General features: G+C 41.4%; 2 pseudogenes; both read right to left on the bottom strand.

The window, feature by feature from the left end:
* Window positions 1-470: 470 nt before the first annotated feature.
* On the bottom strand, window positions 471-5505 carry LOC114007252 (mitochondrial import inner membrane translocase subunit Tim21 pseudogene; annotated as a pseudogene).
* A 5851-nt stretch (window positions 5506-11356) lies between these two features.
* LOC102483946 (alcohol dehydrogenase [NADP(+)] pseudogene) lies at window positions 11357-12321 on the bottom strand (annotated as a pseudogene).
* Between the last annotated feature and the right edge of the window lie 1396 nt (window positions 12322-13717).

Raw genomic sequence — 13717 nt, 5'->3', positions numbered from 1 at the left:
TCTTTCTCTGGGTGCCTGCTGACCTTTCTGTTCTGGTGACAGCCCTTCTGATGCCTGACTGCTTGCATTCCTCCTTGGCTTAGTGAGACATTGTTGACTTCTTATCATTTCCCCCTCTCTGCCTAAAAACAGTTCTAGCTGGTTTCTATGGTCAGTAAACACAAACACCCTGATGCATCGTGAGGGCTGGGCGTTTGTCCACACAAACCCCTCTATTGAGGTAGTGGTTCCTTCAGAGTTACCTTTGATGTGCAGACAGCTTTCTCCTTAGCAGCCTGCTCTATTCTTATCCTGACAAATAAAGCAAGTAAGAAAAAAATGCATGAAGAACTAGACAGAACTGAATTCAAATCTAACCACATCACTTATTCACTCTTTGTCCTTAAACTAGCTCTTTAAGCTTTCTGGGCCTCCATTTATTTATGTATTAATACCTGCCTTACAGGATTGGTTAAATGAAATAATGTGTGTCAAAATTCTAGAGCAGGGTAAGGCACATAGTAGGCGTTCAACATCTGATGGCTACAGATAAAGCATGGGCATTCAGGGATTATGGCTCTTGTCCCAGGTATTGTCGCTTGATATCTGTGGACACATAAGGCTCTTCTCCACAGTAAGCAATGAGGTATATATTTAGATCTTTTCAGTTTTTCTGCTATTAACATAACTCTGCAATCAACATCCTTAACTAAATCTTCATATCTTATGTTCTTAGGGTAAATTCCTCTTAAGTCAAAATGTAAGTATATTGTTCTAACTTTTGATGTCTATTGCCAAAATTCCTTCCCAAAAAACTGAACCTAGTTACACAACCACCAACAGTGTATGCCTGTGTATCGATATAGCAGACAACTAGTTGTCCCTCAAGCCTGTTCTCCCTTTCTTCCATAAGAATTGAGTTTTATCTGAGTACCTGACTGCCCCGGCTAACTACATTTCCCAGCTTCCCTTGATACAAAGTATGGCCGTGAAACTAAATTCTTACCATTGGGTCATGAGATGCACAACTACGTCACTAACTTAAAATTTAATTGATTGCCCTCAGTACCTTTCTTTGTCCCTATCCACAGGCTGGAACTCAAACCCAACTTGGACCATGTGAATGAGAACAACACCCTAAGGGAATAAAGAACCTTGGGACCTTGAATAACTTCATAGAGCAGAATCCCTCTGGTAGCCAGAAGCATTTACCTCTGACTTGTTATAGAAGATGTCTCTGCTACAGAATCTTAGCCTGTATCTTAAAAGAACAGTGGGGTTAATATGTTTTTATTTTATTTTAAAATAATTATTTTTATTTAATTGTATTCATTGTCATTGTTTTTATTTTATTTTGCTTTATTTTATTTTTTAAAGTTGGCCAGAAAGAGACTGAGAGAGAAGGAAAGTGAGAAAGCAAGCTGCTAGTTCTGGAACTTGAACTGCAGTCAGCCATGTGGGGAGTCCAGCCACCTTAACCACCATGCCCCCTGCCGGCCCCAATATATTTTCATTTTTAATAGCAAGGCACTTTAGAATATTAATTAGTTTTACACAAAGAGCAGAATATACATGACTGCATCATACATAATAGTCAAAATTATATTCCAGTATTTTATTTGTTAATAAGTATTATCTAAATCTGCATTAAGAAAAATATCCTTCATTATAAAAGTGCAGTGATTTCCATGCCAATCACTACACTTTCTCTCCACAGCAGTTCCTTCAGTGTTAACAAACAGCACGTTTTTCTTCACAGCAAGCTACTAAATTTTAGGGATGTAATTGACCTAAGTAGATTTAAGCAAATACAGTGGAAGTCTGTTGTTTGTTTCCAAGTCTGAATTTTAAGTTAATTATCTGTCAATATTTTGTAAGATTATAGGTCAGACAGGGCCAGCAGGTGGCATGGTGGTTAAGACACTAAACATTCCCCCAGGGACCACGGTTCAAGTACTGGACCTGGTGGCCTACTTTCTCACTTTCTCTTTTTCTCTCTCTGTATCTCTCTCTGGTCAAATTAAAAATAAATGAATGGGGAACCAGCAGTTAGCATAATGGCTATGTCACTGGACTCCCACGTAGTCAATCGCGGTTCGTGTCCTGGACCCAGTGACTTAAAACTCACGCTGGGCGCGTGTGCGTGCCTGCCCAAGATCCTGAGAGGAGAATGGAGGAGAAGGGATTGCAGCATGACCATCCCCCCTGGAGGGTGATTTCTCACTTTCTGTCTCTATGTCTCTCTCTGTCTGGCGAGCGCATGCACCCTATAGCGAAAAATCTCTCCAAAAAAAAAATAAAAATAAAAATAAATAAATGAATGAATAAATAAAATTAAATACACAATTATTAAAAAAAGATTATAGGTCAGATTTCTAGAGAGTTAAAATAGTTTAAAAAATCCATTATGGAGATTATAGTCTGATTTTTATAATAGTAACTTTAATAAAATTAAATACACAATTATTAAAAAAAGATTATAGGTCAGATTTCTAGAGAGTTAAAATAGTTTAAAAAATCCATTATGGAGATTATAGTCTGATTTTTATAATAGTAACTTTCTTGGGACCAGCAGATGGAGTAATAGTTACATCACTGGATTCCCATGTAGTCAACCATGATTTGAGTCCTAGACCCAGCAGCTTAAAACTCACACTGGGTGCATGTGCGTGTGGGCCCAAAATCCTAAAAGGAGAAGGGAGGAAAAGGAATAAAAGGATTTCAGTGTGTTCATCCTCTTTGAGGGTGATTTCTTGTTTTCTACCTCTCTGGCAAGCACACACATGCCCAATAGCAACAAAAAAAAAAAAAAAAAAAAACCAACAAAACTTTTTTTCTATTGCAGTGGGCCCAATGTTAACTATTTCTCTTTTATGGTCACTTGTGGAAGCTTATACTATTGTTCTATTATTATACATTAATATTGGATTACCTATGTGAGTGCCTTATTTTTTTTTAAGGTTTTTGCCATAGGGCATGCATGCTCACCAGCAAGAGAGCGAGCGAGAAAGATGGTGAGAGGAAATCACCTCCCAGGGAGGATTGCCACACTGCAATCCCTTCTCCTCCATTCTTCTCTTGGGATCTTGAGCACTCAGACACACACACACACACACACACACACACACACACACACACAGAGCATGATTTTTAAGCAGCCAAGTCCAGGATTCAAACTGTGGTTGGTCATGTGGGAGTCCAGTATCTTTTTTTTTTGGAGAGGTTTTTGCTATAGGGCACGTGCGCTCGCCAGACAGACAGAGACAGAGAGACAGAAAGCGAGAAATCACCCCCCAGGGGGGATGGCCATGCCGCAGTCCCTTCTCCTCCAGTCTCCTCTCGGGATCTTGGGCACGCACACACATGTGCCCGATGTGTGTTTTAAGTCACCGGGTCCAGGACGCGAACCGCGGTCGACTACGTGGGAGTCCAGCGACATAGCCATTACGCTAACTGCTGGTCCCAGGGAGTCCAGTATCTTAATATCACCACGCTACCTGCTGATTCCAAGAGCTATTTATATGTAGATGACTGTAGGAATAAAGTGACTATCAGGACGATTCATGCAAACTATTTCTGAATAGATATTTAATATTTTCACTAAGGGGCTAGCAGGTAGAGTGGTTCGAATCCCAAAACTGGTGGCTTGCTTTTTTCTTCTTCTCTCTATCTCTGGTCAAATCGAAGAAGAATAATAAATAAGTAAAATTAAATAATTCTTTAAAAAATATTTTAAGATAAATTTTTGCTATAGGGCACATGAGCTTGCTAGAAAGACAGAGAGACAGAAAATGATAAATCATCCACACAGGGGAATGGCCACACCACAATCCCTTCTCCATTCTCTCCTTAGGATCTTGGGCATGCACACACATGTGCCCAATGTAAGTTTTAAGCCACTGGGTCTGGAACTCAAACCGTGATTGACTACATGGGAGTCCAGCAACAACTATTACACCATCTGCTGGTCCCAAAAAATTACTTTAAAAATGTATATTTTTGCTTGTTAAATAAATGTTAAATTTCTCTGTGATTAGCACCTCTGTTTTCCTTCTTTAAGGACAATAGCTGTATGCTATTATTCAATGTCTAAAAACAATTGCTTCTATTTCTTTCATCCAGATTTATGGTTATTTACTGTGGGAAGGTAAATCCATTATTCTGTCATGGCTGAAGCACAAGTCTCTATGAAATTTTTTTACCTGTTTTTTACTTTAATTCCTTTTTGCCATGTGTACTTGCCAGAGAGAGACAGAAACTGTGAGAAGGAAATCACCTCCAGGGGTTTGGTCATGGCATAATCCCTTCTCCTCCATTCTCTTAGGATTTTAGGCATACACGCACATGCACTTGGCCTGATTTTCAAACTGCCAGGTACAAGACTTGAACTGTGGTCAGCCATGGGGGAGTCCAGTGCCTTGATGACTATGCCACCTGCTGGCCCCACTATTTTTACCTTAATTATATATGATAAAATATACAAGGATTTTCTTTTTTTTTTTTTTACTGAAATCTATTTTATTTACATGATGTACAATTTTCAAAGACAAAAATTTCTCATAATGAAAAATGATATTATAATAAAAAAATTATGTAGAGCAGAAATACTTTTATGATCAATAATTCAATAAGATAACATAAAATATGCTCTATTTCATGATTTTCCACAAGACAATGTCTTATTTAGTTTGTTTAAATGCAACAAATATCCTATTACATTTACTTTTATGTGTTATATACTGTTTACCGTCTTACTCTTTTGGATGGATCTGGATAAGAGCTGGGAAGATCAGTGATGAGTCTGCTCTAGTCAACACCCCGAACACAGCATGCTTGCTGGATTCTTTCACTTACCTTGGAATTAACTATCTCCAATGACAAGAGTTCTTCTGTTAGGTTGTGGGAAAAGTCATGATGCATTTTTGCATAGAAAAATATGTCGGGACTTTTCTGACGATCCAATAGGATAGGATTCATCTTCTACAAATATATACCCAAATTGATATGGGCCACTTTTGGGGTCCTCTCTTTCTTCACAAGCACCATTCCTTGCGTCCCTGGCTCAGAGGCCTCAGTGTAGAATTTCACACGCATGTGTTTCAGTCTGTTTTTGACATATTCAATAAATGATGTGTTGCCTTCAACTGCACCTTGTCATGTCCCATAGCCTTTAACAGGCTCTCCAAAGACATTGTCACTTCAAGATGTGGTCAGTATATATCTTATTGAGACTGGATGAAGAAAACAGTTCTTTGAAAACTATGTAAAAACAAACCACCTGTAATGCTGACCCAATAAGCACCACCATGAAGTAAGTGAAATCTTCTCTGACTTCTCTCACTCTCTGCGACACTGAGATGGTGGTTTCCTCTCTCTGACTTCTGTGCACTGACACTCCTTTACTGGTGTCCTCCTTTGCTTTTAGGGGAGAAGGGCAGGGCTCAGACCCTGCATCCAGCTGGTCTTTTGAGCAACTCTGAGAATACATCTATGTCGTATAATTTTTTCTGCTCTTGCAGGTCCCATCTCAAACTGAGCTCTGTCTTTTTTTTCTTCTTTTTTTTTTTTCCTTCTTCGAAGAGGTTTTCGCTATAGGGTGCGTGCGCTCGCCAGACAGACAGAGAGAGACATAGAGACAGAAAGCGAGAAATCACCCTCCAGGGGGGATGGTCATGCTGCAATCCCTTCTCCTCCATTCTTCTCTCGGGATCTTGGGCACGCACGCACAGGCGCCCGGCGTGAGTTTTGAGCCACTGGGTCCAGGACGCGAACCGCGGTCGACTACATGGGAGTCCAGCGACATAGCCATTACGCTAACTGCTGGTTCCCAAACTGAGCTCTGTCTTCAAGCAAGTTTTGTTAAGCACAAAGTGTAGCAAAAACAACCGCTACTCTAGGACCTGTGCAGCTTCTCTGCACAGCTCATAGAAAAGTGCAAATCAGGGGCCAGCATATGGCATAATGATTTCGTCGCCCATATTCCAAGAATGGAGGAGAAGGGATTGTGGTGTGGCCATCCCCCTGGGTGGGGGGGGTAATTTCTCACTTTCTGTCAATCTCTCTCTCTGTCTCTCTGGTGAGCATCACTTGCTTGCTCATAGAAGAAATAACTAATAACTTAAAAAAAAAAAAAAAAAAGAACCTAAACTCTTCTAAGAAGTTCCCAGGTGGTGCTGTGGCTATGGGCTCAGGGACCACACTTAAAGAACCACTATCCTAGGACAATAATTGTTAAACTTGGGTGCACATAAGATTACTGATAGAGTTGGGACCAGCAGTTAGCGTAATGGCTATGTTGCTGGACTCCCATGTAGTCAACCATGGTTCGAGTCCCGGACCCAGTGGCTTAAATTCATGCTGGACGTGAGAAAGGATTGTGGTGTGGCCATCCCGCTGGGTGGGGGGGGTAATTTCTCACTTTCTGTCAATCTCTCTCTCTCTGTCTCTCTGGTGAGCATGCACTCCCTATAGCAAAAATCTCTTTAAAAAAAAAAAAGAAAGGAAAAAAAAAGTACAAATCATATTCACAGAGAATTGTCCCATTTAGAGATGAACCAACTACAATCAGCAAGACTTCACAATCCAGCCTTCCATCCCTGCCACTGGGCTTAATCTGTAGATAACAGTTCTGAAGTGACTTGGGATAGGAATTCATTTTTTTATGTATCTTAAGTACCCCAAATGCCGGGACCAGCAGATGGCATAATGGTTACACTGCTGGACTCCAATGTAGTTGACCACGGTTTGAGTCCCAGATGTTGCAGCTTAAAACTCACGCCAGGAGTATGTGTGTGCATGCCCAAAATCCCAAGAGGAAAATGGAGGAGGAGGGATTGTGTCATGGCCATCTCCCCTGGGAGGTGGTTTCTCGCTTTTTTCTCTCTCTGTCCAGCAACTGTATGCACCCTATAGCAAAAATTTCTCTTAAAAAAGAAAAAGCAGAAAAGTTCTAATAGAATGTTTTAAAATACTAATTTAATTTAGATGAATTTTTCCTTGATTTGTCTAAATAACATTTTACAGCAGTTCTCTGGAAAAGGAGATTTACTTTGTATAAATAGTCAGTAGCTACGTAAATATTTGTTGATTTCCCTCTGCGCTGGTGAGTCATTGACCCTGAAGTTGAAGTGAGGTTGGTTTGCACCATGGAGAACCTAATCGTCCCCATGGTTACACAGAACTTCCTTACTTACCACTTCTGCCACTCTGTTAGATTTAAAGCAGGGAATCATTACTTACTTCATATTTGATATCCTGATATTTTTCAGATCACAAATTTCTAACATTAGCCATTCTTGTGTATAAAGCATTGGCATAACAATAATAAAAAATAATGATTACAAGTAATACCTTATAAAAAATGATCTGCCAATTCTACAGTATATGAGGGTTCAATTCTGCATCACAATTATCAAGATGTTGGAATTACAACTGACTAATGTTTTTTTTAGAATTATTTATTTTATTTTATTCATCTTTATTATTTTTTAGTTTGCTACAGGGCTCATGCATTCACCAGACACACATACACACAGAGCGAGAGAGAGAGAAAGAGAGAGAAGGAGGGAGGGAGAAGGAGAGAGGAAGTGAGAAAGGAAGCCACCAAGTCTGGGACTCAAATTGTGGTCAGCCATGGCAAGTCCAGCACCTTAACCACCATGCCACCTGCTGGCCCCACTAATGATTCATATATATTTTGAAAAGGCAACTACTAAGTAACATTATATGTTTAAAAAATATTTCTTTCTTGTCAAAAAGATCGTTCTTCGGTCAAGCAGTGACATGGTGGTTAAGGCAGCTAGATCTCACGTGGCCAGTTGTGTGGTTAGAGTCCTGGACCCAGCGACTTGAAAAACAGGCTGGTACACATGTCAGTGTGTGCTCAAAAGTCCCAAAAGGAGGGAGAAATGGAGGAGAGATATTGCAGCATGACCATTCCCCACAGGGAGTGCTTTCTCACTTTCCCTTCTTTCTTTCTCTGGCAAGTGCATACATACTCTGGCAAATTAAAAACAAAAACAAAAATGGTCATTCTTGTTCCTTGTAGTAAAGGTAGAAAATAGTAAAGAACACTTAACAGTAAGTAATCTCCCTTCCCCATGGATTATAATATCTTTTTTCTATCTTTTCAGTGTGTTTATATGTGGAGGTGGTTGTGGGGAGGGGAGTGGACAGAGACAAGAAGAGAGAAAAGCCTCTCCCTCAGTACATTTTGCTCTGCAGTGGTGTGTGTGCGTGTGTGTGTGTGTGTATGTACGCTGCTGTAGACAAGGTCTTGCTGTATGGTGATCCTCCTGCCTTAGCCTCCCACGTGGTTGGGATTACAGCCTGCACCACCGCGTGTAGCTTTGTAGGGTGGGCTGGTAATTGATCCCAGATCTCCCATGTGGCTTCAGCCTGACACGTAGCAGCAGCCAGCACACACTGCGGCTGGGCATCTTTTTTTTTTTTTTTTTCCAACTTAGTAATAGATTGTGGGGCCAGCAGATGGCATAATGGTTGTGGTGCTGGACTCCCATATGGCTGACCACAGTTTGAGTTCCAGATCTGGCAGCTTGAAAATGCCTTCTCTCTCTCTCTCTCTCTCTCTCTCTCTCTCTCTGTGTGTGTGTCTTTGGTCAGATTAAAAATAATAAAAAATAAAATTAAGGAAAAAAGCATATTGTAAATATCTTTCCAAATATTGGAAACCATGCTGTCATTTTTATTGATTGAACTAATTTAGATGTTCTGTTAAATAAATTTACCATACTATATTTAATCAGTCCTCTTTTTTTTGACACTTAAATTTTTTTTCAAATTTTTACCAACATCGGGAACCAGCAGTTAGCGTAATGGCTATGTTGCTGGACTCCCACGTAGTCGACCGCGATTCGAGTCCCGGACCCGGTGGCTTAAAACTCACGCCGGGCGTGTGTGCATGCATGCCCACAATCCCGAGAGGAGAATGGAGGAGAAGGGATTGCGGCGTGGCCATCCCCCCTGGGGGGGTGATTTCTTGCTTTCTGTCTCTATGTCTCTCTCTGTCTGTCTGGCGAGCACAAGCGCCCTATAGTGAAAACCTCTCAAAAAAAAATTTTTTTTTACCAACATCAAAATAAATCAAAAAAGAAAAAGAAAAAGAAAAAAGAGAGGGAAGGGACTAGCAGATGACATAATAGTTATGTCACTGGACTCCCACATAGTTGACATGGTTCAAGTCCCAGACCTGATGACTTAAAACTCAAGTCAGGTGTGTGTGCCCAAAATCTCAAGAAGAGAATGGAGGAGAAGGGATTGTGGTGTGGCCATCCTCCTTTGGGAGTGGGTGTGATTTCTCCTTTCTGTCTCTCTGTCACTCTTTGTTTCTCCAGCGATTGCATGCACCTTACAGCAAAAATCTCTCAAACAAAAAAAAAAAAAAGAGAGAGGAAAGTGGGGAGGAAAGGAGAAAAGAAAGGAAAGAGGAAAGGGGGAGAGGGGGTAGGAGGAAGGAAACTGTGGTAAGTATCATGCAGCATATCATTAACTATTTCCTTAGCTTGTTTTTCCTTAGACTTACTTTGAAGTGGAATTACTGATGAAAAGGTATGCACTTTTCAAACATTCTGTCAAAGAGCTCTCCAGACTAGATGCAATACTCTAATACTGAAGTGAACATTGTGTGTGTGTGTGTGTGTGTGTGTGTGTGTTTGAGTGTTGTTTTTTTTTTTATATAGGGCACATGTGCTCACCAGATAAAGAGAGACAGAGAGAGAGAGAGAAAGTGAGAAATCACCCCTCAGAGTGGATAGTCACACCACAATCCCTTTTCCTCTGTTCTCCTCTTAGGATTTTGGGCACACATGCACACATGCTTAGCGCGAGTTTCAAGCTTCTGGGTCCAGGATTTGAACAGCCGTCATTCACATGGGAGTCCAGTGCCTTAACCACTGTGCCACCTGCTTGGCCCCACTATTGACTTATTTTTTTTTTTAAGAATGATTTTATTTAACTTATTTATTTATTTATTTATTTAAATTTGACTGGGGGTGGGGTGGGGGAGAAAGTGAGAAACAAGCCCCGGGATTCAAACGGCAGTTGGGGCCCAGCAGGTGGCATGGTGGATAAAGGCTCTGGATTCCCACATGGCTAACCACGGTTTGAGTCCTAGACCTGGCGGCTTGCTTTCTCTCTCTCTCTCTCTCTCTCTCTCTTTCTCTCTCCCTCTGTCCCTCTCTGATCAAATTGAAATAAACAAATTAATAAATAAAGTTAAAAATAAAATAATTCTTAAAAAAAAAAAAACCTGCAGTTGGCCATGTGGGAGTCCAGCACCCTTAACCACCATGCCACCTGGTGGCCCCTATTGACCTTTTTATTTCTTCTTTTCTATGTTTTAGAGGTTTTTGCTACAGGGCACATGCGCTTGCCAGAGAGACAGAGAGAGACAGAGAGACAGAAAGCGAGAAATCACCCCCCAGGGGGGATGGCCACACCGCAATCCCTTCTTTTCCATTCTCCTCTTGGGATCTTGGGCACGCACACACACGCGCCCGGCGTGAATTTAAGCCACCAGGTCTGGGACTCGAACCGCAGTCGACTACATGGGAGTTCAGCGACATAGCCATTACGCTAACTGCTGGTCCCTATTTATTCTTTTCTGATATGCCTATAGAATATCTTTGCCTATTTTTTCTGTTTTTTGTTTGTTTGTTTGTTTTAGTGGTTTCTAAGGCACAGTATTCATTGTTGCTATGTAGTATGTGTGCTAGCTGGAGACAAACACAGAGAGACAGAGAAGGGGTAAAATAAGAAAGCATCCTCTAAAAGGGATGGGCACTCCACAGTCCCTCCTCCTTCATTCTCCTCTTGGCATTTTGGGAATGTACATACACATTCCTGGCTTGTTTCTCAAGCCACCGGGTCAGAGCTCGAACTGTGTAATCAGCCATGTCGGATCCAGCCACCTTAATCAACATTCCATCCACTGACCCCCAGTTGTGTGTGTGTGTGTGTGTGTGTGTGCGTATGGCTTTTAAATATTGATCTTTCAATTTATGCGTTATGTAATATAAGCTCCATTCCTAAGATTATACACTATTTTTCTAAATTTTCTTTTACTAAATCTATGGTTTCATTATTCTATTAAAGTCATTGATCTACTAGGCATTTATATAATTTGGCACATGGTACATATTTTTCCTTCAAATAATTACCCAATGTTCCCTTAATTTATTGTATATTTTATACTTTCCTTCTAAATTACAAATGCCACTTTTATTACCTATCTCTCAGGGTCTGAATAACATTGACTATTTTTTTTCTTTTGCTGCCCTGATGGCTTTATTATCTCCTTTGCAGAGCTGGTAGGACCTCACAGCTGGGGAGCTGAAAGGGAAGCCAAGAAGTTGTGGGCTCAGTATGGTTCATTAAAGGGATACAGAGGGTGCCCTGCATCTCTTGGGACCCTCTTCCCATCCACCATAATCATGGGCACAAGATATCGCCAGTTTTTGTTCAAGGCATCTAGCTGCTTCAGCACTTCTGGGCTAAAAGTGAAGTCAAACACTTGGATGTTTTGAAGAATACAAGAGGGAGTGGCACTTTTGGGAATGCAGATAACTTTCCGTTGGACCTGCCACCTGAGCAGGATCTGAGCTGGAGATCGGTCATACTTTTCAGCCAATGGCCAGGACCACTGGCTTCTCAAGCAAGATGGGCTCACCAGGGTCACACCAAGCATGATCTGAAGAACCCAAGGGACTGTAAGCAGTCACCTCCAGGCCACGTGCTTGGCAGTGGGCAATCAGCTCCTTCTGTGCCAAGTACGGGTGACAGCCCACCTGCAAGACAGCTGGGCGCACCGAGGCCACACTGAGTATATCATCGATCTTCTGGCTGTTGAAATCAGATAGGCCCAACACCCACACCAGTCCCTTGGCCACCAGTGCCTCCAGAGCCTTCCAGGTCTCCTTGTAGTGAGTGGAGTCATAGCATATCATCCCATCTGCATTCTTTGGGAAGAGATTGTCTCCCCATTTGAAGGCATAAGGCCAGTTCACCAGGTACAGGTCCAGATACTCCAGCTGGAGGTCAGCCAGCATCTTCCGAAGGGCAGGCTCCACATCCTCAGGGTGGTGCTTGGTGTTCCACAGCTTGGATGTCACAAACAGTTCCTCCCAAGACACCCCCTTTCCGGGTCCCACGTTCTCCTTCAGGGCCTCCCCAATCTTGGTCTTGTCATAGATGGCAGCACAGTCAATGTGGCGGTACCCTACGCTAAGGGCAAACTTAACAGCTGCTTTTACCTAGCCAGGCTTACTCTTCCAGACCAATCAGAGGCATTTTTTGTCCCATGTGCAGGACACAGGGAGCTGCCATTACCTCTTTGACATGAGCACAGAGTGTGAACAGGATACTGTGACCAGGTCATAGTTCCGCACCCTCAACATTGACTTTTTTTTAAAGAATTATTTATTTAATCTTACTTATTCGTTCATGTACTTTAATTTGACCAGAGAGACATGCACAGAGAGAAAGAGAAAGTGGGAAAGTGAGAAAGCAAGCCACCAGGTCCAGGACTCAAACTGTGGTCGGCCATGTGGGAGTGTCCAGTGCCCCAATCACCATGCCACCTGCTGGTCCCAACATAGATTTTTAATGAGAAAATATAGAGATGTCCCATAGACCCAACCATTTCTCTGTGTTAGTTGCCTGGGACCTCTTCAAAAACTGTTTTCTTTTTCTTTTCCTTTCTTTTTTTTTAAAAAGAATTAATTATTTAACTTTATTTGTTATTATTCTTCACTTTGACCAGAGAGAGAGAGAAAGAGAGAGAGAAAGAGAGAGAGATAGAGAAAGAGAGAGAGAAAGAGAGAGAGAGAGGAGAGTGAGAAAGCAAGCTGCCAGGTTTGGGACTTGAACCACAGTTGGCCATGTGGGAGTCCAGCATCCTTAGTCAACACACAACCTGCTGGCCCCCGTTATTATCTTTAATTTACTATAGGGCACCTGCCCTTAACAGAGAGAGAGGGAAAGTGATATCGCAAGCTGCCTGGTCTGAGATTTAAACAGCATTTGGCCTTGTGGGAATCCAGTGTGCCACCTGCTGGCCCTTGGAATAAAATTTCTTAAATATGATAAGTATATACCAAAATCTATAAGTAAATCCATCCTAATTAACCCTGAAATATTAGAAATATTCCCATTAAAATCTGGAGTAAGAGCATCAACTCTGTGTTCTTGTGATTAAGGCAAACAGATTCTCCACATGGGTGACTGTGCAGTCTAAGTTCAGACCTGGCGACTTGAGAAACATGCTGGATACGTGTGCCCAAAAGGAGGGAGATTGGAAAGAGCAGGGTTGCAGCATGACCATCCCCCATATGGGAGGTGCATTTCTCTCTCTGGTGTGTGCATGTGTTCTCTAACAACAACAAAAATCTAGACCAAAATAAGATGTCTACTCTGAATATTACTGTTTCAATGTTGTCTTAGAAATCTTACCTAATAACCATAAGGAAAGAATAATAAATGGAAAGACAAAACTTTTTCTTGTGGACATACTTACTTACAGAGAATCCAAGATAGTTAGCAGTAAAATTTTAGAGTGGCACAATAGAGTTGAGTGGCCAGACCTAAGTATACAGAAATCAGTAACTTTAATATACCAGCAATAGTAAGAAGATATGAAATGGTTCTAATACTAAGAGTAATAAAATTGCTTAGGAATAAGTTGAACACCAAAAAAGTAATATCTATGATACCAGTGTGAAGA

This window comes from Tupaia chinensis, unplaced genomic scaffold, assembly GCF_000334495.1.
Source record: "Tupaia chinensis unplaced genomic scaffold, TupChi_1.0 Scaffold000023_1, whole genome shotgun sequence".
NCBI classification, from domain to species: Eukaryota; Metazoa; Chordata; class Mammalia; order Scandentia; family Tupaiidae; genus Tupaia; species Tupaia belangeri.
This window is presented reverse-complemented; position numbering and strand designations above follow the sequence as displayed.